At 36.2% G+C, this 21323-nt stretch overlaps 1 protein-coding gene and 1 long non-coding RNA gene across 12 annotated transcripts in view; one reads left to right on the plus strand and one right to left on the minus strand.

The window, feature by feature from the left end:
• LOC105488914 (zinc finger protein 385D) overlaps nucleotides 1–21323 on the plus strand; it is a 988258-nt gene that overhangs the window by 391019 nt on the left and 575916 nt on the right. The window lies entirely within an intron of this gene.
• The window catches only part of LOC139361858 (uncharacterized), a 157575-nt gene that overhangs the window by 66167 nt on the left and 70085 nt on the right, over nucleotides 1–21323 (minus strand). The window contains exons 1-3 of one of the 2 annotated variants that reach the window (XR_011619644.1): nucleotides 14168–14286; nucleotides 13820–13979; nucleotides 5567–5619 (exon numbers count right to left, since the gene is read on the minus strand). This is a non-coding gene — a long non-coding RNA (uncharacterized lncRNA). Of the gene's footprint in view, nucleotides 1–5566; nucleotides 5620–13819; nucleotides 13980–14167; nucleotides 14287–21323 lie in introns of those variants that run through there. The other variant, XR_011619645.1, reaches the window with a different exon arrangement.

Raw genomic sequence — 21323 nt, forward strand, 5'->3', positions numbered from 1 at the left:
AAATTCTTCTGCTTAATCTAGTCTAGTTTTGAAGCTATCTATTGCACTGCTATAATTCTTACTGGTATAATTCTTATTTAATATATAAGAATACTGAGTGTCAGAGATAGTAGCTAAAGTCACAAGTTCAAAAATGAGAAATAAAACCATATTTGAAAACTAGTCTGACCGTAGATTCTTCTCTGCCTTCCTTGTTGCAAGAGAATAATACGATGAAGTTAAATAATTTGGTGAGAATATTGATAAAGATAAAGCCCAAAATGTTGGGGATGGCTGATTTTTTTCTCTTAATTTTGAATAATTTTACTCGCAAATAATTTAAATCAAACAAGCAATATTAAATATTGTCATCCCATACATTTGGATTGCATTCAAACTTGTCCATAACATCAGATGTGATAGGCAAAAAAACAAAAACAAAAACAAAAAAACAAACAAAAAACACAGTGTTGTTTTGTCTCAAGTATCCTTTCAGATAGATGCAACAGTTAAGACATCAAACTAACTTTATAGAATACATTTGTCAGTGAAAACCTGAGGAAATATCTTTGCTATTTGACATTATAACGCAGTGTAATACCCTTGACTTTTTATTCATAAAAACAACAGACCCTCAGGGGAAATGCTGCAGTTCTGTGAACCTGACTGATGTGCATAGCTGTATGTCTACATGGCTAAAATCAAATTTAAAATGAGTATGTTTGGTAAAAGCAGACAGGACTTAGGAGGTTAGTAAAGCCTTTTAAAAATGATAAACCGAGAAAACCAAGTAACCTATCTCAATTGGATGCCAGTAATTGGTAATCTCTTTATCACTCTTTTTAAGGGGTATGCATCACAAAACAAAATTTCTGTTTTAATATAATTTTCCTAGTTAATCCAAGAACTCTTCAGTATGTGCGTGTGAGCGTGTGTGTGTCTGTGTCTATGTGTGTGTGTATGTTACAACAAACTCCCTTGGCAGTCTATTTAAGCCTATGCACTTCTAAGGATGATGATTTTAAATAACTAAAGTATTGAAATACAAATAATTAAAAAGATAACTGATTACATTAAAATACCTTTCTCAAAATATTTTTAAAATGTGATGTCCTTGTTTATTAACCTAGGTTCAAAATATGTTCTTGTTATTAACATACTAATAACAAATCTCTTGGCTGGTCTAGTAACAACTGATACTTCAAGGTGTTGATAAGTGTAAACAATAGTTAAAGATATCCACAACAAGAAATTCCTATGATGTTTATTGATGAGAAAGTCACAGGAATTGCCAACAGCCCTGTGGCTGATGTCTACATTTACAATTGAAAGATATGCTGAATTTCTCCTAGCAACACTAAAAGTAAAGACGGGATTTTGATGCAGGTGTACCCCAAAATTAGGGCTCAGCTCAGGAGGGTTCTTGGCTTTGGTCAGGAAAGAATTCAAGAGCAAGCCAACAGTAAAAGAAACCAAATGTATTAGAGCACCAGTGCATAGTAAAATGGCTGCTCCATAGACAGGGCAGGGTTAGCCCATAGGCAGAGTAGCACTCATGGATTGCTGCCTGGTTACATTTATACCTACCCATAATTATATGCTAAATAAGGGGTAGGTTATTCACTAACTTTCTGGGAAATGAGTAGGAAGTTCCTGGAACCATATAAGGTAACTTCTAGGCACTGTCATGGCATTTGTATATTGGCATGGCACTGGTGGGAGTGCCTTATAGCATGCAAATGTATTATTAATATAATTCATAGTCCTGGATGGTTTTGGCTGGCTGGTTTCTTTGCTACATCCTGTTTTGATCAGCAGTGTTATCAAAACAAGTCTTACTGATCTTCTCTCTCAACTTCTCCCCTAATTTCTCTTTCTCACACACACACACATGCATGCCAAATAGCAACATCAACAAAAAACCCCACCAGATTCTATCCAGAGACTTTCAGTTAAGAATTCCTGTATTAACACGTTCCTACTTTATAATATTATCTGCCATTTCCTTGAAAAAGTCAAACAAGTTAAATGGTCCTCCTGGTATCTAAAGTTAACAAAACCTGATCACTTGAAAGAGAGAAATGTGAAAGAGAAATAAACTATGATATGCAAACACATGAAACACATTCTCTCTTTTCCTCCATTTCTCTCTACTTCCTCTCCATATTATACTGTTTTTTTTCCCCCTGTAGATAGTTACATTAAAGAAAGTAGATTTAAAAAAAATCACAGTTTTTTTTTATTATTATACTTTAGGTTCTAGGATACATGTGCACAACGTGCAGGTTTGTTACATATGTATACATGTGCCATGTTGGTGTGCTGCACCCATTAACTTGTCATTCACACTAGGTACATCTCCTAATGCTATCCCTCCCCACTCCCCGCGCCCCAAGACAGGTCCCAGTGTGTGATGTTCCCCATCCTGTGTCCAAGTGTTCTCATTGTTCAATTCCCACCTATGAGTGAGAACATGTGGTGTTTGGTTTTCTGTCCTTGCGATAGTTGGCTCAGAATGATGGTTTCCAGCTTCATCCATGTCCCCACAAAGGATGTGAACTCATCCTTTTTTATGGCTGCATAGTATTCTATGGTGTATATGTGCCACATTTTCTTAATCCAGTCTATAATTGATGAACATTTGGGTTGGTTCCAAGTCTTTGCTATTGAAAAAAATCACAGTTTCTTTTAAAAACTGTTCCTTTGATGGTCTCATTAAGAAATAAAGTTTAAATAACGTTGGTTTAATCTCTCAAAAAACTATAATAGATTTGGTTTATATTTATGTTTGTGATTTGGAAACAAACTCGATTGCTGTCAGTTGACAAGGATGCCAGAATAAGGTATTGTTTAATTACTTGGACAGAGAAATAATGAATTAATCGCTTCTTTTTTTCCAATAGAAATATGAACGAATGTGCTAATCCTCCTTACCCTTTGATGGAATAGACATCTTCATAACTAAGTTTAAGATTGTATTGTAAAGTTTTAGGGGGTTTTCTATTCTTGGCAAAGAAAATGGCACTTTCCAGTATAAAATACTTTTGAATGAGAAGTAATTTTAAAAAATTTTTTATATAAGTTGAAGTTGGAACAACTACAACTATGCTAACATAAGCTGAAAGGTCTGTGAGAAATAAATGTGTGACAGTGAGTGCTCACTCATTGAACTAATAATATAATAGATTATTCTATCAAAATATGAGTTTCAGGAGAGGTGACTGGATGGCACCCAGCATTTTTTTCTTCCACAAAGAAGGACCAAAACAGTAAGTCGACAACCACACTTTGAATAGAGCATCTGGGAGAGAACACTGAAATTTAGCCGAGAAGTGACAGGGAGCCTCTGAGGCATGGAAAAAGAGGGAAATAAAGCAGCCATCCCGGTCAGGGTTACTTGGAGCCGGGAGAAACTCCACTGCAGGGAAAAGGTAAATGAAATATACCCAGCAGTCCACATTCCTACCACCGACTCCTGCAATCTCAGCCATGCAAGAGTCCCTTGATGCTTGTGGACCCTGAGACTAGTATAGGAAGCTACTGGGAGTCCACATGATAGCATTATTCCAGAGAAGTAGCTTGCGCTGGGTCCCACACACATGCTGAGTCCCAAGCAGCTGTAGCACAGCTCCATTTTGAGAGCCCAGCCTACCAGATTATATCTTACTCTGGGGTACAACAGCCCCTGTGCTTGCACCTCCCTGAGCTTTTCTTACATTCCCCTGTGTCCACCAGAAGGGTTGCAGCATCACGATGTCAGCTAGACCCAGTGGTGCAGCCAGGTCCCCAGCACTCTAGCCCACACAGTATCCTATACCCCAAGGATATCCTATCCTATAGGCAATGCAGCACACTGGGAAAGCTGCCCCTAGGACAAAGGAAGCCAAAGTGTATCCCCACTAGAGCTTCTCCTTGCCTGGGGCTGCTGACACTGAGAGCAAACTCTCCCTACCAACTAGCAGCAGGGGCTCTTTGCACCTGAATGTGCCTTCTGGCAATCTGGAGAATGGTCCTTTTGGGCACCATTCAGGGGACTGAGGACAAGCCACTCCTGCCTACCACTGTAACCGCCACTGCTTGAGCGTGTCATCTGGGGGAATGGGAATGGACTTGCCTCACCCACCAGAGCTGGCACTCACATGTATCATTAGAGGACCTGAAGAAAGACTTGCCCACCCACCATTGCCACCAGCACTCATGCACATCATCCAGGGACCTGGGGATTGACCCACCTCACTTACTGCCACCTACACCTGTGCACACCTTCAGGGGGCCTGGAGATCGGTCTGCTCAGCCTGCCAATGCTCAAGTATTCATCTGATATCCTGGGGATAAGCTAGCCTAACTCACTGTAGCCTGTGCCCATGTTCACACTCAGGGGTCCTGAGGACAGCCCTGCCCCACCAGTTGCTCCCTTACCAGTGCCTGTGTGCATTGATGGGGGCCTGGGAATTGACCCACATGGCCTGTTGCCACTGGCACTTATGCATGCCTTCTGGGCCAGCCTGACACACCTATACCATTGGCCCCTACCACAGATGCTACCTGGAGGCCTGAGGTCTGTCCTGGCCAACCCACTGCTGGCACCTCTGTGTTGTTGCCTAAGGGCCTGAAGGTTGGCTTATTGATGATACTGACATAAATGATGTTATGCACACTGCCCAGGGATCTGAGGACCTATCCACTTATTTGGCCCATTGCTGTCACTGCTGGCACCAAGAAAGTTGCCTGGAGGCAAGAGGATTGGCCTACATGGATACACTAACATCACTGCACATGTATGCCATCTGAGGGCTCAAGTGTTTACACACCCAACCCACTGCTGTTGCCACTAGTGCCCAATGACCAGCTGATCTAAAGTACTTACATATAGCCAACCCTCGCCACCGCCTCCACTAACAACTACAGCCTAAGGAATGGAGGAAATCATAGACACTATTGATGTGTATTACAGCTGAAGAAATCATACTGAGACTACACTACCATGCCCATCCAAAATCAAAGCCAAAGCACCCTACATAATCAGCACTATGGATACATCTATAGTAAGAAGTCTTTCCCTATAAAAGCCAGTCCAGAAAATTGGGAGAAGTGACTTACGTCAGATATGCAGATATCAATGTAAGCACACAAGAAACATGAAAAAGCAAGCTAACATAACATCTTTGAAGGAACACAGTAATTCTCAAGCAACAGATTCCAATGAAAGAGAAACCTATGAAATGCCTAAAAATAATGTAAAATGGTGATCATAAAAAAGCTCAGTGAGACACAATAGGATACAGATAAACAACACAAATAATTCAGAAAAACAATTCATGATCTGAATGAGAAATTCAACAAAGATAGATATGATTTTTAAAACCCATAAATTCTGGAACTAAAGAATTCAATGAATAAAATTAAAAAGTACAATAGATAAGGTTTCCAGGATTAACACTTTAGCATAATCTCAATTTACCACTTTCCCTGTATCATATGTCCAATTTGCTGATGAATCCTGTTTAAGTAAACACAGTACGTAAATCTATGTATGTATTTAATGACCCAACTAATATCAAATCCTACCGGATGTCCAGGAACAAACCTGTAGTCAAAGTTTGGTTTGTTTAGCTTCCTGCAGCAAGGAAAACCATATCCCTGTAAGAGAATTAAGAAGGATCTCAGTAAGAAAGTTTGTGAAGGGACTTTGTGTAGGTTTGGGCTTATGCTGAATGATTCTTAGAAGGGTCTTGGAAAGGAGAAGCCAACTCCAGATTAGGGACTGGTGAGGCAGAGCAGCTTAGCAGTTGGGCACCTTAATACCGAATAACTTCACTGAGGAGACATGATGAATGCTTGGTTTGGCATTGGCAAAAGGCAGAAATTATATAAAAAGGAGGTGTTGTTACTCATTTCTCAGCTGTGATATAACCATGGCAGAAACACTGAATCATTTTGTATGAGTAAGGACCCCGTATATGATCTTGACAGTGTCCCATGGGAAGCATTTCTTTTTCTCTGCTTCAAATGATCTGCAGGAATGTTTTTGTATTAGTAGGAAGGAACATTGCATTGTGATTACCAGCAAAGCTTAATTTTCATTTTCTCATGATACAGCTCTTTTAGAACAAAGTAATTCCACTAGATGTTTTTATTCATTTTTTAAAAGTGTTCCAGAGTACCTAGTCAACTAGATTATTAATGATGAATTAATGCATAGTTTAATCAAACAGTGAAAAGTTGATTAAAATCCACAGTCAGTATGTTTTTGTGGGAAGTGATAGTTTAATGTGCTTATTAGACTTTTCACCATTTTGGTTGGATCCTATGGATCCAACAAATCATAAGATTATCTGTTTTCCAGTAGCTTATTAAAGAGAGAACAGAGAGAGAACCAATAATTTTACTGCAATGAAGTAAATTATCACAAAATGACATGTGCAGAGATCAGAGAAGGTAAGAAACTTTTTTTAAACAACTCAAGGAAACTTCCTGAATAGTGTTACAATTAAACTTGGGCTTGGAGTTTTGTAACATTCTGTTAAGGGAAACCCAAAATTTGCATGCAAGGAGGAGGCTGACAGACAGAGACAGATACGAATGTCAAAGTATTATTCACATGCTTTGTTTTCAATACGTGATATTTTTTCCCTAAGTACCACAGTGGAAATAAAAATACAAATTAAATCTACAGGAGACTTTTGTATCTGGCATGTTGATAAGAAAACTTTTAGAACAGATTCAGGATTGGCAAGGATGCAGCTAAATGAGCAAGCTCAAAAATTTCTGAAAGGAGAGAAAATTGCTATACTATTCCTGTGGGTGATTTGGCAATTTGTGCTAAGGGTTTAGAAATGTCCAAATCCGTTAGCCTGGTGACTTCACTGCTTGGAATTTATACTAAGAAACTCATCAGCTATGCATACTAAGATTTACACATGAAGATTTTTATTGCAAATAATTCAAACTATCTAAGGGACTAGAAACAACATAAATATTTAACAAGACAGAAGAGAGTAAATCAATTATGAAACAGCCATAGACTAGAACACTTTAAAGCTATTAAAAACATGTTTGTGAAGAAAACGTAATGACTTGGGAACATGCTCATCATATTACATGGATAGCAATATAGTATAATAATGTGAACTTTAGCTTCAGAGAGACCTTTCTTGTCACATCTTCATCACGAACTATTAATATAACCTGGGAAAGTGATTTTAAACTATTTCTTCCTCTTCCTATGGAAAATGGGTTGATTGGGATAACATTTAAAGAGCTTAGAGCTTAATAACTTGCACCATGGGAAGAGTTGAATACATGATAGCTGTGATGGATGATGATAATATAATTCGAAACTGCTGTTTTACTTCTAACTCACAGAAACGGTTATCCTACCTCCTCCAGCTGCTGTTATCTATTATTTGTACGTCTTCTTTCTTGTTTAACATAGATAATAGCCAGAGTGTGTTTGTATGCTTTGCCTGCAGAACAAATAGTGAAGGCTTTCAGATACCCACAGCTACTGGATACCTTCTAGGAGCTTTTCTGACCTTTGACTTCTACTGGATATCTATCTTATGTGAAATTAGATATTATGTTGTCTGTTTGGCAATATTTATGGTATTGCTTGGTTAGAGTGGAGGTAAAAATGGTAGCTAATAACAATATAATGTACTGATTGCTGGGCATTATACATTTACACATAGGTTAACTCATTTAATTCTCACAGCAACTACATAAGGCAGGACTGTTATTCTCATTCTACAGATGAGCATGCTGAAGAGAATAGTTTGCTAACCTAAATTCACATAGGTAGTTAGTAGATAAGCCAAGATTTAAGCCCAGGTGGTCTGCCCTGGAGTAAATAATTCATCAAAACACTGTCTTTTAAAAAGATTGGAGTGTAAAATCCATGCGGGCATGCACTATAAGTCACTCATATATCACTGAAATTCCACTTCTTACCACTGTGACTGGTAAAAGTGATAACCTCAATAAATCTTGCCCAAAGCATGACTGACTGACCCAACAGTGAAGAGGATGGACATTTCATGTTCCAAATGCAATCTGGAGCATGAAGCAATCCTGACAATCATTCTACAGCTGCCCTTTACCTCCTAGGCTCTTAGGACAAGTATTTACTGTTGAGGAGGTGCCATAATACAGTTCTTTGTCTTATTAGCTGTCGTGTTAGAGCATTCTTATTTGTGGTGGAAACGTTTTGCCCACTATTTGACCAATGATTTCCAATAATGGAAATAACACAAAATAGTAAGATGACTTCCAAATTGGTTCTTCTTATTTTAGCTGCATAATTACCACAGTTGTATCAAACACACGCATACATACCCCAAATGTTTGCTAACAAAACAAATGTGTGTGTTTTTTTTTCCAGTTTATACTTAGAAAATTCACGGCTTTGTGGTGGCATGTGGCTATAGATCTGAAAGCTGAGAGCATGATTTTGGCTCTTGTTTTCTGTTTGCTTGACTGAATAGTTTATTATAACTACAATTTTAAAATTCCAGAAACATGAAACGATCTTTGCCAGAAGTACAACTGCTTTCCATCTAAAATGCCAGCATTTCAGTGTGTCTTGCAACATTTTAATTAGTTTGCTTATGGAACCAAACACATGCACAAAACACTGACAGCAAAGGAAAGTCTCCCTCACCATAATTAGTTTTTGCAAAGGATCACTTACATTTTCATAATTATTCAAATGTTTTTGTACAGGGAATTTTACATTTTAAATGGATAATTATACTTCCATAAAAAATCACTGCAAATTGGAAGCTTTAATACACCATTCTAATTGTTGGTACAGTGCACTGTTGGTATTGCCATTAGATCACACATTTGTTGTTTAGAAAGATAGATTTGCTATATCAACCCGTTAAATGTGAGTTATTGCCAGAAGATTTGTTGTCCTTTCATGTAGCATTCTGTTTTCAAAGGAAATCCAAGCTATACAGTTTTTAATAGTTAAAGAAGTTCAGAATTTTCCCATCTGAGTTAGCAATAAGTGTTTCAGCTCATAAAATTTTTCTGTGGATGTTGTAGAAATAGGCTGAGCTCTCTACAAAGAAGGTAAGGGAAAGACTCAAGATTTCTGTAACTAAATTAGAGTCAATCGATAATTTTATATATTACTGCTAGTATCACTGTGCCAGATAGATTTATTATTTAGAGAAAGTTATAATTTATAGCATATACATTATATATTAAGTACAATATAATTACTGATAATTATATATTTATATAACATAATAGAAATACATATTAACTCTTAAAAGTAATTTTAAGTAATAGAAATGAGCATGAGTGGAAACAATGATCTTCTCTGACCTTATCACCCTGATAAAGGCACAGGCAATATCATGAGCTCTTGCTAGGAAGTTAGGTAAGTTCATACCCTGGTAAGATAGAAAATGTAGCATGATTTCTAACTTTGGATTTGTGAAGCGTTCCTTTTTGCTCCCAAATAACTACTGATGTTGACCAAGGCTTTGCTAGATGTAATCATGAGAAGAAGAAAGTATTACATTTATGCCAGTGCCAATAAACCCCTAAGATGACAGTGCAATTGCACTGGCAAATCAGGAATTTTAGCTTGGAGATTCTTCTTTTCAAAGAAAATAAGCATCCTATAACCATTGCTCAGACCTGACATATCCTCACAAATTTTTTTTTAAAAAGATAATTTGACAAAGGCCCTGTGAAACAATAACAGAATCTGAATTTGGAGTCAGGGTAAAATGTTCCTTTTAAAAATTATTTCCCATTTAATATTTGTCTTTAAAGCTAAAATAAAACAGATAGGTGGAAATTGTTGTGTTTGGGTGCTGGAAATGTTACACATAAAGCTTTGTGTTAAATCAGGCGCACATGTGAAAGCTCCAGGGAGCCTAGAAACAGAAATAAATTCTCACTCAATAGCTTGGCATATATCATCAACAGACATGTGAAAGTGGCACAGGTTGTGCCAAAAAAGATAGTAAGTTATCAGGAAGATAATTTTGTGTAACCTGTGTCAGTTGAAGCATTTTAATGCACTTAAATGAGGAGAACATTTGAAGGTAATTACATACTTACAGACTGGATGGTTTGGCTGTCCTTTTTTTATTGTGGAAAGAAAACATGATGTCATAAGAACATGCATCCAGTGTTTCCAAGGATAAGAATAAAATAGCTTTTTGTATTTAGTGTTGTGTAAGACATTTAAAGCCTATTTCATCATTTATTCAAATATTTGTTCCAAGTCCAAAACCGACATACCTTTCGAGAGAATGATAATCATTTGCTAATAATTATCTTTTACATGTCTAAACCAAGCCACAACCCACAAATAATTAGTTTCCAACTGTTGCATCAGAACATTGTATCAGAAAATCATAACTGTATTCCTGTGTAATTTGGAGAATGGCAAATTTGGAAAATAATAAGCATATTCTAGAAATGTATCCTAGGAGACCAAAGTCCAGTCCAAACTAGTTTATTATAACTACAAGTTTAAAAAATTGTAGTTGTAAGAAACAAGTTGGTTGAGCTTTGTTATGTAAGGTTGAACCACGACCATTCCTACAGAAACAATTCTAAAAACTTGAGGAGGAGGGACTCCTCCCCAATTCATTCTATGAGGCCAACATCATCTTGATACCCAAACCTGGCAAAGACACAACAAAAAAAAGAAAACTTCAGCCCAATGTCCTTGATGAACATCAGTGTAAAAATCCTCAGCAAAATACTTGCAAACCAAATTCAGCAGCACATCAAAAAGCTAATCCGCTATGATCAAGTAGGCTTCATCCCCGGAAGGCAAGTTGGTTCAACATACACAAATCAATAAATGTGATCCATCACAAAGGAACTAAAGACAAAAAACCACATGATTATCTCAATAGATGCAAAAAAAAGGCTTTTGGTAAAATTAGACACCTCTTCATGTTAAAAACTCTAATTAATCTAGGTGTAGAAGAAACCTCAAAATAATAAGAGCCATCTATGACAAACTCACAGTCAACATTATACTGAATAGGCAAAAGCTAGCAGCATTCCCCTTGAATACCAGCTCAAGACAAGTATACTCTCTCTCACCACTTTTTTTCAACACAGTATTGGGAGTCCTAACCAGAGCAAACAGGAAAGAGAAAGGAATAAAGGGCTTCCGAATAGGAAGAGAGGAAGTTAAACTATTTCTGTTTGCAGACAACATGATTCCATACCTAGAAAACCTCATAGTCTAAGCCCAAAAGCTCCTCCCATTGATAAACAACTTTAGCAAAGTTGCAGGATACAAAGTCAATGTACGAAACTCACTTAGCATTCCTAGACACCAACAACAGGCAAACCAAGAGCCTGATCAGAAAGAAAGGCAATTCTACTTACAATTGCCAGAAAAAGAATAAAATACCTAGAAATACAGCTAACCAAGGAGGTGAAAGATCTCTACAATGAGAATTACAAAATATTGCTCAAAGAAGTAAGAGAAGACACAAACAAATGGAAGGAAAAGCCCATGCTCATGAATAGAAAGAATCAATATAATTAAAATGGCTATACTGCCCAAAGCAATTTACAAATTCAACGCTATTCTTATCAAACTACTGGTGATGTTCTTCACAGAATTTAAAAAAAAAAAACTATTTTAAAATTCAAATGGAACCAAAAAAGAGCCCAAATAACCAAGGCAATCATAGACACAAAGAACAAAGCTGTAGGCATCATGTTACCTGACTTCAAACTATACTACAAGGATACAGTAACCAAAACAGCATGGTACTAGTACAAAAACAGGCACATAAACCAATGGAAAAGGATAGAAAGCCCAGAAATAAGGCCACATATCTATGAACATCTGATCATCAACAAAGCTGACAAAAATGAGCAATGGTGAAAAGACTTCTTATTCAATAAATGGTGCTGGGAAAACTGGCTATCCATAAGCAGATGATTGAAGCTGAGCTCCTTCCATACACCATACAAAAATATCAGGTCAAGATGAATTGAAGACTTAAATGTAAAAACCCTAGAAGACAACCTAGGCAATACCACCCTGGACATAGGAATGGGCAAAGATTTTATGACAAAGACACCAAAAGCAATTGCAGCAAAAGCAGAAGTTGAAAAGTGGGATCTAATTGTTAAGAGCGTCTGCACAGCAAAAGAAACTATCAACAGGATAGACAACCTACAGAATGACAGGACATTTTTGCAAACTATGCATCTAACAAAGGTCTAACAACCAGCATCTTTAAGGAACTTAAAAATTTGCAAGAGAAAAACAGCCTCATTTAAAAGTGGTCAGACATGAACAACACTTCTTAAAAGAAGACACGCATGCAGCCACCCAACAAGCATATTGAAAAAAATCTCAGTATCACTGATCATTAGAGAAATGCAAATCAAAACCACAATGAGTTACCATCTTATACCAGTCAGAATGGCTATTATTAAAATGTCAAAAAGTAACAGATGCTGGTGAGTTTGTAGAAAAATGGGAACACTTATAGCCTGTTGGTGGGAGAGTAAATTACTTCAACCATGTGGAAAGCAGTATAGTGATTCCTCTAAGAGCTAAAAGTACAACTATCATTCAACCCAGCAGTCCCATTAGTACATTATACCCAGAGGAATAGAAATTATTCTCTCATAAAGACACGTGCACATGAATGTTCAGTACAGCACTATTCACAATAGCAAAGACATGGAATCAAACTAAATGCCTATTAAAGACAGATTGGATAAAGAAAATGTGGTACATGTATACCATGGAATGCTATGCAACCATTAAAAAAAAAAGAATTAGATCATCTCTTTTGTAGGAACATAGATGGAACTGGAGGCTATTAGCCTTAGCAGACTAACTGAAGAACAGAAAACCAAATATTACATGTTCTCACTTATAAGTGGGAGCCAAATTATAAGAACTTATGAACATAAAAAAAGGAAACAACAGACACTGGGGTCTAGTTGAGGGGGGAAGAAAGAGGAGGGAGAGGAACAGAAAAGATAACTATTAGATACTGGGATTAATATCTGGATGATGAAATAGTATGTATAACAAACCCCTGGGACATGTGTTTATGTAACAAAATTTTCATATGGACCTCCAAACCTAAAATAAAAGTTAAAAAGGAAGGTTGAACCATATGACTGATATATGATCTACAAAATCAGCAATTTCATGTGGTTCATTCCAAGAGTAGTTGTGTTTTATAAGTTCATATGATACTGTTTTTCACTTCAACGCTACTATTGCTCATTATCTACATTATTACCTTGCAGTATTTATCTACTTTTGTGTAATAAATTTCCCCAAAGTTTAGTAGCTTAAAACAACAAAAATTTATGTCACAGTTTTCATGAGTCAGGAATTCAAAAGTGACTTAGCTGGGTTGTTCTAGTTCAAGGTTTCTTGTGAAGTTACAGTTAAGTTATTGGACAGGGCTGAAGTTAACTGAAAGCTTGACTGGGGCTGGAGGATCTACTTACAAGGTAGCTCATTCACATGCCCAGAAAGTTACTGTTGGTTGTTGGCAAGAGGCCTTAGTAGTTCCTTGCCCCAAGAGCCTCTCTATAAGGCTGCTTTAATAACCCCACAATATGGCAGCTAGCTTCACCTAGAAAAGGATCAAAGAAGTAAAAAGGAAGTCTACCATTTTGCTCAGATATCACAATGCTTTTTATGACCTAGTCTTCAAAGTCAGAGAGCATCACTTCTACCATATTTTGTACACTAGAAATGAGTCACTGAATCCAGCCCATAAGCAAGAGGAGGGAGAATGAAAGAATTTTAAAGCCACCACAACAGCAATAGTTACTCTCTATGCAAACATACATGACCAGTGCTCACACAATGTTTTGAAGCACAAGTTCATTTGGCGAAGGCAAGACACATATTTTTCCATCCTGGTGCTCTCTTTCTCTACTTATCTCCTCTTACTTCCAGTCTTTCTGTAAAAACTTCATTCTTCTCTCTTTCTTTTATCAGCATCTCTACTGAGATACAATATCTGAAAAGTAGTAGTCTTTATTATTTGCCATTTCAAGGACCTATGAGACAAACATACTTGAACCTTGTAAAAAAGTAAATGCTTAATGAAGTGAGGCAGGAGTTTTATTCCAGCTCTATTTATATTAAACTTTAAATCCACACATTTTGTGAAAAACTAGCCCAACAATTTGTTAGGGGAAAACTTACTTATTGTGAGCCAGCGTAACTGAGTTGTGGTTTCAGCTTAGTTGCTAACTAGCTGTCAAATATTGGATAAAAAGTTCAATCTCACACCTCAGTTTTTCTTATGTCTACAGTGGGTTACCTATAAGATTTTATTTAATGAAAAAATAGTATATGGTTATGATTAATTCTATTAATCATATATTAATATATAATATAATTATATAATTATATCAATCATATTAATCATAATTATATGAATAATATATTATGTACATATTATGTACATACTATTTCATCATCCGGATATTAATCCCAGTATCCAATAGTTATCTTTTCTGTTCCTCTCCCTCTTCTTTCTTCCCTCCTCAACTAGACCCCAGTGTCTGTTGTTTCCTTTTTTGTGTTCATAAGTTCTTATAATTTGGCTCCCACTTATAAGTGAGAACATGTAATATTTGGTTTTCTGTTCTTCAGTTAGTCTGCTAAGGCTAATAGCCTCCAGTTCCATCTATGATCCTACAAAAGAGATGATCTAATTCTTTTTTTTTATGGTTGCATAGCATTCCATGGTATACATGTACCACATTTTCTTTATCCAATCTGTCTTTAATAGGCATTTAGTTTGATTCCATGTCTTTGCTATTGTGAATAGTGCTGTACTGAACATTCATGTGCACGTGTCTTTATGAGAGAATAATTTCTATTCCTCTGGGTATAATGTACTAATGGGACTGCTGGGTTGAATGATAGTTGTACTTTCGGCTCTTAGAGGAATCACTATACTGCTTTCCACATGGTTGAAGTAATTTACACTCCCACCAACAGGCTATAAGTGTTCCCATTTTTCTACAAACTCACCAGCATCTGTTACTTTTTGACGTTTTAATAATAGTCATTCTGACTGGTATAAGATGGTAACTCATTGTGGTTTTGATTTGCATTTCTCTAATGATCAGTGATACTGAGATTCTTTTCAATATGCTTGTTGGATGACTGCAAGCCTGTCTACATAATATGTACATAACATAATAGCACAGAATTTTGTGGGGTGTTTTTCCCCCTTCTGTTTGGTGCAGTTATACAGGGCAATAACAAAATACCCCATGGCCCCCCATATCCTCCTTTTTAAAAATGTCTGAACCCAGCCCAGGCTATTCTACAGGCAAATGATTTATTAACTGTGTATCATTTGGTCAGGGTGACCATTGAAAAAATATTGGCATGTACTGGAGACAGTCACAACTGTTTTCTATTGTGCTAAGTGTCATCATGTCCATTGAGTGGGCTTTTGGAGCTGGTGAGCCTGAATTCTGGAAGCTGTATACTGAGCAAATAAGCTTTCACACTTAAAGTTCCAATTTTAGATATTAATATGAAGAAAATATGTTTCGTTTTTTCATGGATTTTACTTTTCTTGGGAAAAGTATACTTTTTTAATGTTGAATATTTGTGAATATTTTTATACAGTCAAGATCACCTATGCAGGAAACATTTGTCATAATACCGAGCACCTAAACATGCCTTTCACGTACCATCTAGCCTTATTCCCCAAGAAGACTTTTCAAGGTGTTAATTTGCCAATTTGCTTAAAAATGTAAATTTGATTAAATTTACAATGAGCTATCTAGAGACACAGACATAATAGAAATGTGTTGTACTCATAAAAGAGTAATTAAATAAGAACACATACGGAAAATTTTACTAATATCAGGCCTGGTCTGGAGACAAAAGCCAAATCTGATTACAAACGTATGTCTCAGATCACAGACAAACTTCTAAGCTCTGAGACAATTTAGCAATAACTTAAGTCACATCAGAACACACACATCCTAATCTACTTTTGCCAATGATGGCATAGTTCCTGAGTTTTCTCCCCCTTAAAGCAAAAATAAATAAATTAAAAAGCAAAAGCAAAACACGTAGCGTATCTAGTATTCCACGATATTGGCCCTAATTTAAATCCTGGGTTTACATCATACCAGTAACAGATAGACAGCAAACATTCATTTAGTACTTACTCTTTAACAAGAGACTGATTGGTGAATGTACATTTGCAACAAAGTAAGAAACAACACTGCTCTCAAGAAGCTGAATCTAGAATTAAGAGATTACAATAAAGATTTTAAAAAGCAGCATAAAAGTCTTCAAAGATATCCTACTTCTGGAGATGATTAATAAAAACACAAAACAGAACAGGGTAAAAATAGTTGAAGTGTTTCTCTATCTGGAAAAGAAGGCTGGTGTGATTTATTATTTATTTACGAATTCTATAGTAGTGTCATTATTAATATCTAGTGTATCTTATTCTTGCCTTAGGCTATACCAACTATCTCCAGGTCTGCTGAACGAAAAGCAGAGGAGAGAACTGGTGGGGCAGTGTCTTTGCCCTTAAACAGCCTCCATTCTGCTCGTTTCTCCAAAGATGTACAGAGCTATTGAATCAACTTTTTTGTTTGTTTGTTTTCCTTTTATTAGAGACAGGGTTTTACTCTGTTGCCCAAGCTAGAGTGCAGTGGTGTGATCATGGCCCACCGTAACCTCCAATTGCTGGGCTCAAGCGATTCTCTTGCTTCAGCCTCCTGAGTAACTGAGACCATAGACAGCCCCACCTTGCCTGGTTAATTATTATTATGATTATTTACATACATATATATATATATATTTAGAGATGGAGTTTTCATGTGTTACCCAGGATCATCTCCAGCTCCTGTCCTCAAGCAATCTTCCCACTATGGCCTCAAAAACAGCTGGGATTTCAGTCATCAGCCACCACAGCAGGCCCTGAGTAGTCTTTTAGGTAGACCTGCAAACACAGTTTCCACCCCATCTTTTATTACTGTTTTTCATCTTTGAACTTCTCTCCCTTGATTAATTCTTTACATCTCTTGAAAGCCAAATATAACCACTATTCAAAGGAACTTTATTATCTGTGGAACCCCCCAAACAATCACCGTCATACTCAAGCTTTATTTAAAAAAATAATGTTAATTGAAATGTAGTATGTATATATAAAAGCACACAAACACAAATCATAAGTGTACAGTTCAATGGATTTCCACAAAGTAAACATATCTGTGTGACTACCGTTGAGTCAAATAATAGAATATTACCAACACCTCTAGCAGCCCCCACAATGCTATCCCTTGGAAATCAATCTTCCTCTAATAATAATCATAGATTAGTTCCACCTAATACTGAGTTTTATTTAAATGGCATCATGCAACATGTACTCTTTTGTACCTGGTTTGTTTCGTACAATATCATGTTTGAATGATTCATCAATGTTGTTATATGTAGCAGTGGTTTATTATTATTATTATTATTATTATTATTATTTTCCTGAGACGGAGTCTTGCTCTGTGGCCTAGGCTGATGTGCAGTGGCACAATCTGGGCTCACTGCAACCTCCGCCTCCCAGGTTCAAGCAATTCTCCTGCCTCAGCCTCCCAAGTAGCTGGGATTACAGGCATGCAACACAAGCAGCTAATTTTTGTATTTTTTAACAGAGATGGGGTTTCATCATGTTGGCCAGGTTGTTCTCGAACTCCTGACCTCATGATCCACCCGCCTTGGCCTCCCGAAGTGCTGAGATTACAGGCATGAGCCACCTGCCCAGCTGGTTTATTATTTCTCAGTGCAAAATTGTTTTCCATTATATGAATGTACCAAAATATATTTACCCATTCTGGGGTTGATGGAAAGTTTGGGGCTGTTATAAATAACACAACCATAGGCAATGTAGCACATGTTTTTGGTGATTATCTGTTACATATAGTGTGTCTACTGTACTCTTCTGTGTATTTCCTCTTACAGTCTAGATATTTTCTTTTGATCTATCTTCCAGATCATTTATCTTGAGCTGCATCCCTCTATCATACTATGAATTTTAGTTATTGTATTGTTTCAATTCAAAATTCTCCATGTGATCATCCTCTTATAATTCTCCACTTGGTCATTTGTTTGAAGATACTAATCAAAACTGTTTTAAATTTGTTTTCTTATTACTGTAGTATTTGTGTCACATGTGGATATGTTTCTGTTGCCTATTGTTTCTTCTGATGCTATTAATATCTCTAAAAAAAATTTGCTTTCATTACCAGTCTTCTGAATGAGAAATTTTAGTGATAATTTAACGTATCCTCTCGCAGGCCAAAAAGAGCTATATTACTCAAATCTGATCAGATCTTGAAATGACTTAGGCTAGTTTGCAGCTTCAGTAAGGTTCAGGATACCTCTAATTTTCGCCATATACATGGTGCATCCCTCAAGGTATCCTAATCAGAGCTTGAGTGTTTGCTAGGGCCATTCTTCCTTGAACGCACTGAAGTAGAAGTCTGGTCTCCCTAGAACTGTGGAAATGCTGAAAACTTCATATTACCCTTCAAGTATGTTTGGCTTCTTTCAACACACTTGATGCTTGGCTCGTTTGCATCTTGTCCTGTGTAGTTAATCAGATGACTCAATGGAAGAACAGGTATTGATTGCCAATCTCACTTTAATTTTGTTTTAAATTTTCATGGGTACATAGTAGGTATATATATATATATATATATATATATATAGTGGGTACACAGGTACATAGTAGGTATATACATATTTCATGGGTACATAGTAGGTACATAGTAGGTATATATGTTCGTGGGTACATAGTGGGAACATGAGGTATTTTGTAAAAATCACATGAAGGTAAATGGGGTATCTTTTACCTCAAACATTTATCCTTTATTTTTGTTACAACCAAATTATATGCTTTTGGTTATTTTAAAGTGTACAATAAATCATTATTGACTGTAGTCACCTTGTTGTCCTATCAAATACTAGATCTTATTCATTCTATCTAATCATATTTTTGAACCCGTTAATTATTCCTATCCTCACTACCCTTTCCAACCTCTGGTAACCATGATTTTACTCTCTCTCTCTCCATGAGTTCCATTGTTTTAATTTTTAGCTCCCACAAATAAGTGAGAACATAGGAAGTTTGTCTTGCTGTGCCTAGCTTGTTTCATTTAACATATCTTCCAGTTCCATCCATGTTGTTGTAAATGACAGGATATTATATTTACGGCTGAATAGTACTCCACTGTGTATATGTACATTTTATTTATCAATTTGTCTGTTGATGGACGCTTAGGTTGCTTCCAAATATTGGCAGAGCAGTGCTGCAAGTAAACTATGAAAGTGCAGATATCTCTTCAATATACTGATTTTCTCTCTTTTGGGTATATACCTAGCAGTGGTATTGCTGAATTGTATGGCAGTTCTCTTTTTAGTGTTTTTGAGGAACTGCGAAACTACTTTATAGTGGTTGTACTGATTTCATTTCCACCAACAGTGTTCAAGGGTTCCCGTTTCTCCTCTTCCTTGCCAGAATTTGTTATTGCCTGTCTTTTGGACAAAAGCCTTTTAACTGGGATGAGATGATATCTCATTGTAATTGGTATTTGCATTTCTCTGATAATCAGTGATGTTGTGCACACTTTTATATCCTTGTTTGCCATTCATATGCCTTCTTTTGAGAAATGTCTACTTAGATCTTTGCCATTTTTAATTGGATTAGATTTCTTTTTATTGAGTTGTTTGAGTTCCTTATATATTCTGGTTAGTAATCCCTTGTCAGATGGATAGCTTGAAAATATTTACTTCCATTCTGTGGGTTGTTTCTTCAATTTGTTGATTGTATCCTTTGCTGTGCAGGAGCTATTCATTTGATGTGAACCCATTTGTCCATTTTTGCTTTGGTTGCCTGTGCTTGTAGAGTATTACTCAAGAAATTGCCAGACCAGTGTCCTGGAGAGTTTTTCCAATTTTTTCTTAGTAGTTTCTTAGTTTAAGATCTTAGATTTAAGTGTTTAATCCATTTTGGTTTGATTGTTGTATATGGTAGGAGGTGGGGGTCTAGTTTCATTCTTCTATATATGCATATCTAGTTTTCCCAGCACCACTTATTGAAGATATTGTCCTTTCCCCAATGTATATTCTTGGCACCTTTGTTGAAAATAAGTTCACTGTAGATGTATGGATCTATTTCTGGGTTGTCTATTCCTGGTCTATATGTCTGTTTATATGCTGATACCACACTGTTTTCCTTACATTATCTCTGTTGCATAATTTGGAGTCAGGTAATGTGATTCCTCAAGTTTTGTTCTTTTTGCTCAGGATAGCTTTGTCTATTCTGGGACTTTTGCAGTTCCATATAAATTTTAGGATTATGTTTTCTATTTCTGTGAAGAATGTTATTGGTATTTTGATAGGCATTTCTTGAATATATAGATTGCTTTGAGTAATATATAGATTTTTGACAATATTTATTCTACCAATCCATGAACATAGAATACCTTTTCATATTTTTGACCTCTTCAATTTCTTATATCAATGTTTTATAGTTTTCATTGTAGAGATCTTTCACTTTTTTATTTTATTCCTATTTAATTTTAATTGTAGCTATTATAAATGAGATTACTTTTTGATACTTTTTTAGATAGTTTAGTGTTGTCATATAGAAATGGCACTGATTTTTGCATGTTGATATTGTATCCTGCAACTTTACTGAATTTGCTTATCAGTTCTAATAGTTTTCTGTCAGTCTTTAGGTTTTTCCAAATATAAAATCGTATCATCTGCAAACAAGGATAATTTTACTTCTTTCCTTTTCCTTTCCAATTTAGATGCCCTTTATTTCTTTCTTTTGTCCTGTTGGTCTAGCTAGTACTTCCAGTACTATGTTGAATAACCGTGGTGAAAGTGGGCATCCTTGTCTCATCCCAGATCTTAGAGGAAAAGCTGTCAGTTTTTCCTTATTCAATATGATACTAGCTGTGAGTCTGTCATATATGACTTCTATTATGTTGAGGTTCCTTTTATATCCAGGTTTTTGAGAGTTTTTATTAGGAAGGAATGTTAAAATTTAGCAAAGTATTTTTAGCATCAAGTGCAATTATTATATGGTTGTTGTCCTTCATTCTGCTGATATATCACATTGTTTGACTTCTGTATGTTGAACCATTCTTGCATCCCTGGAAAAAAATCCAACTTGGTCATGATGAATGATTTTTTTAATGTATCGTTGAATTTGGTTGTTTGGTATTTTGTTGAGGACATTTGTGTCAATGTTCATCAGGGATATTGACCTGTTACTTTCTTTTTCCTTTGAGGTGTTTTCTGGTTTTATTATCAG

Source organism: Macaca nemestrina, chromosome 2, assembly GCF_043159975.1.
Source record: "Macaca nemestrina isolate mMacNem1 chromosome 2, mMacNem.hap1, whole genome shotgun sequence".
NCBI lineage: Eukaryota > Metazoa > Chordata > Mammalia > Primates > Cercopithecidae > Macaca > Macaca nemestrina.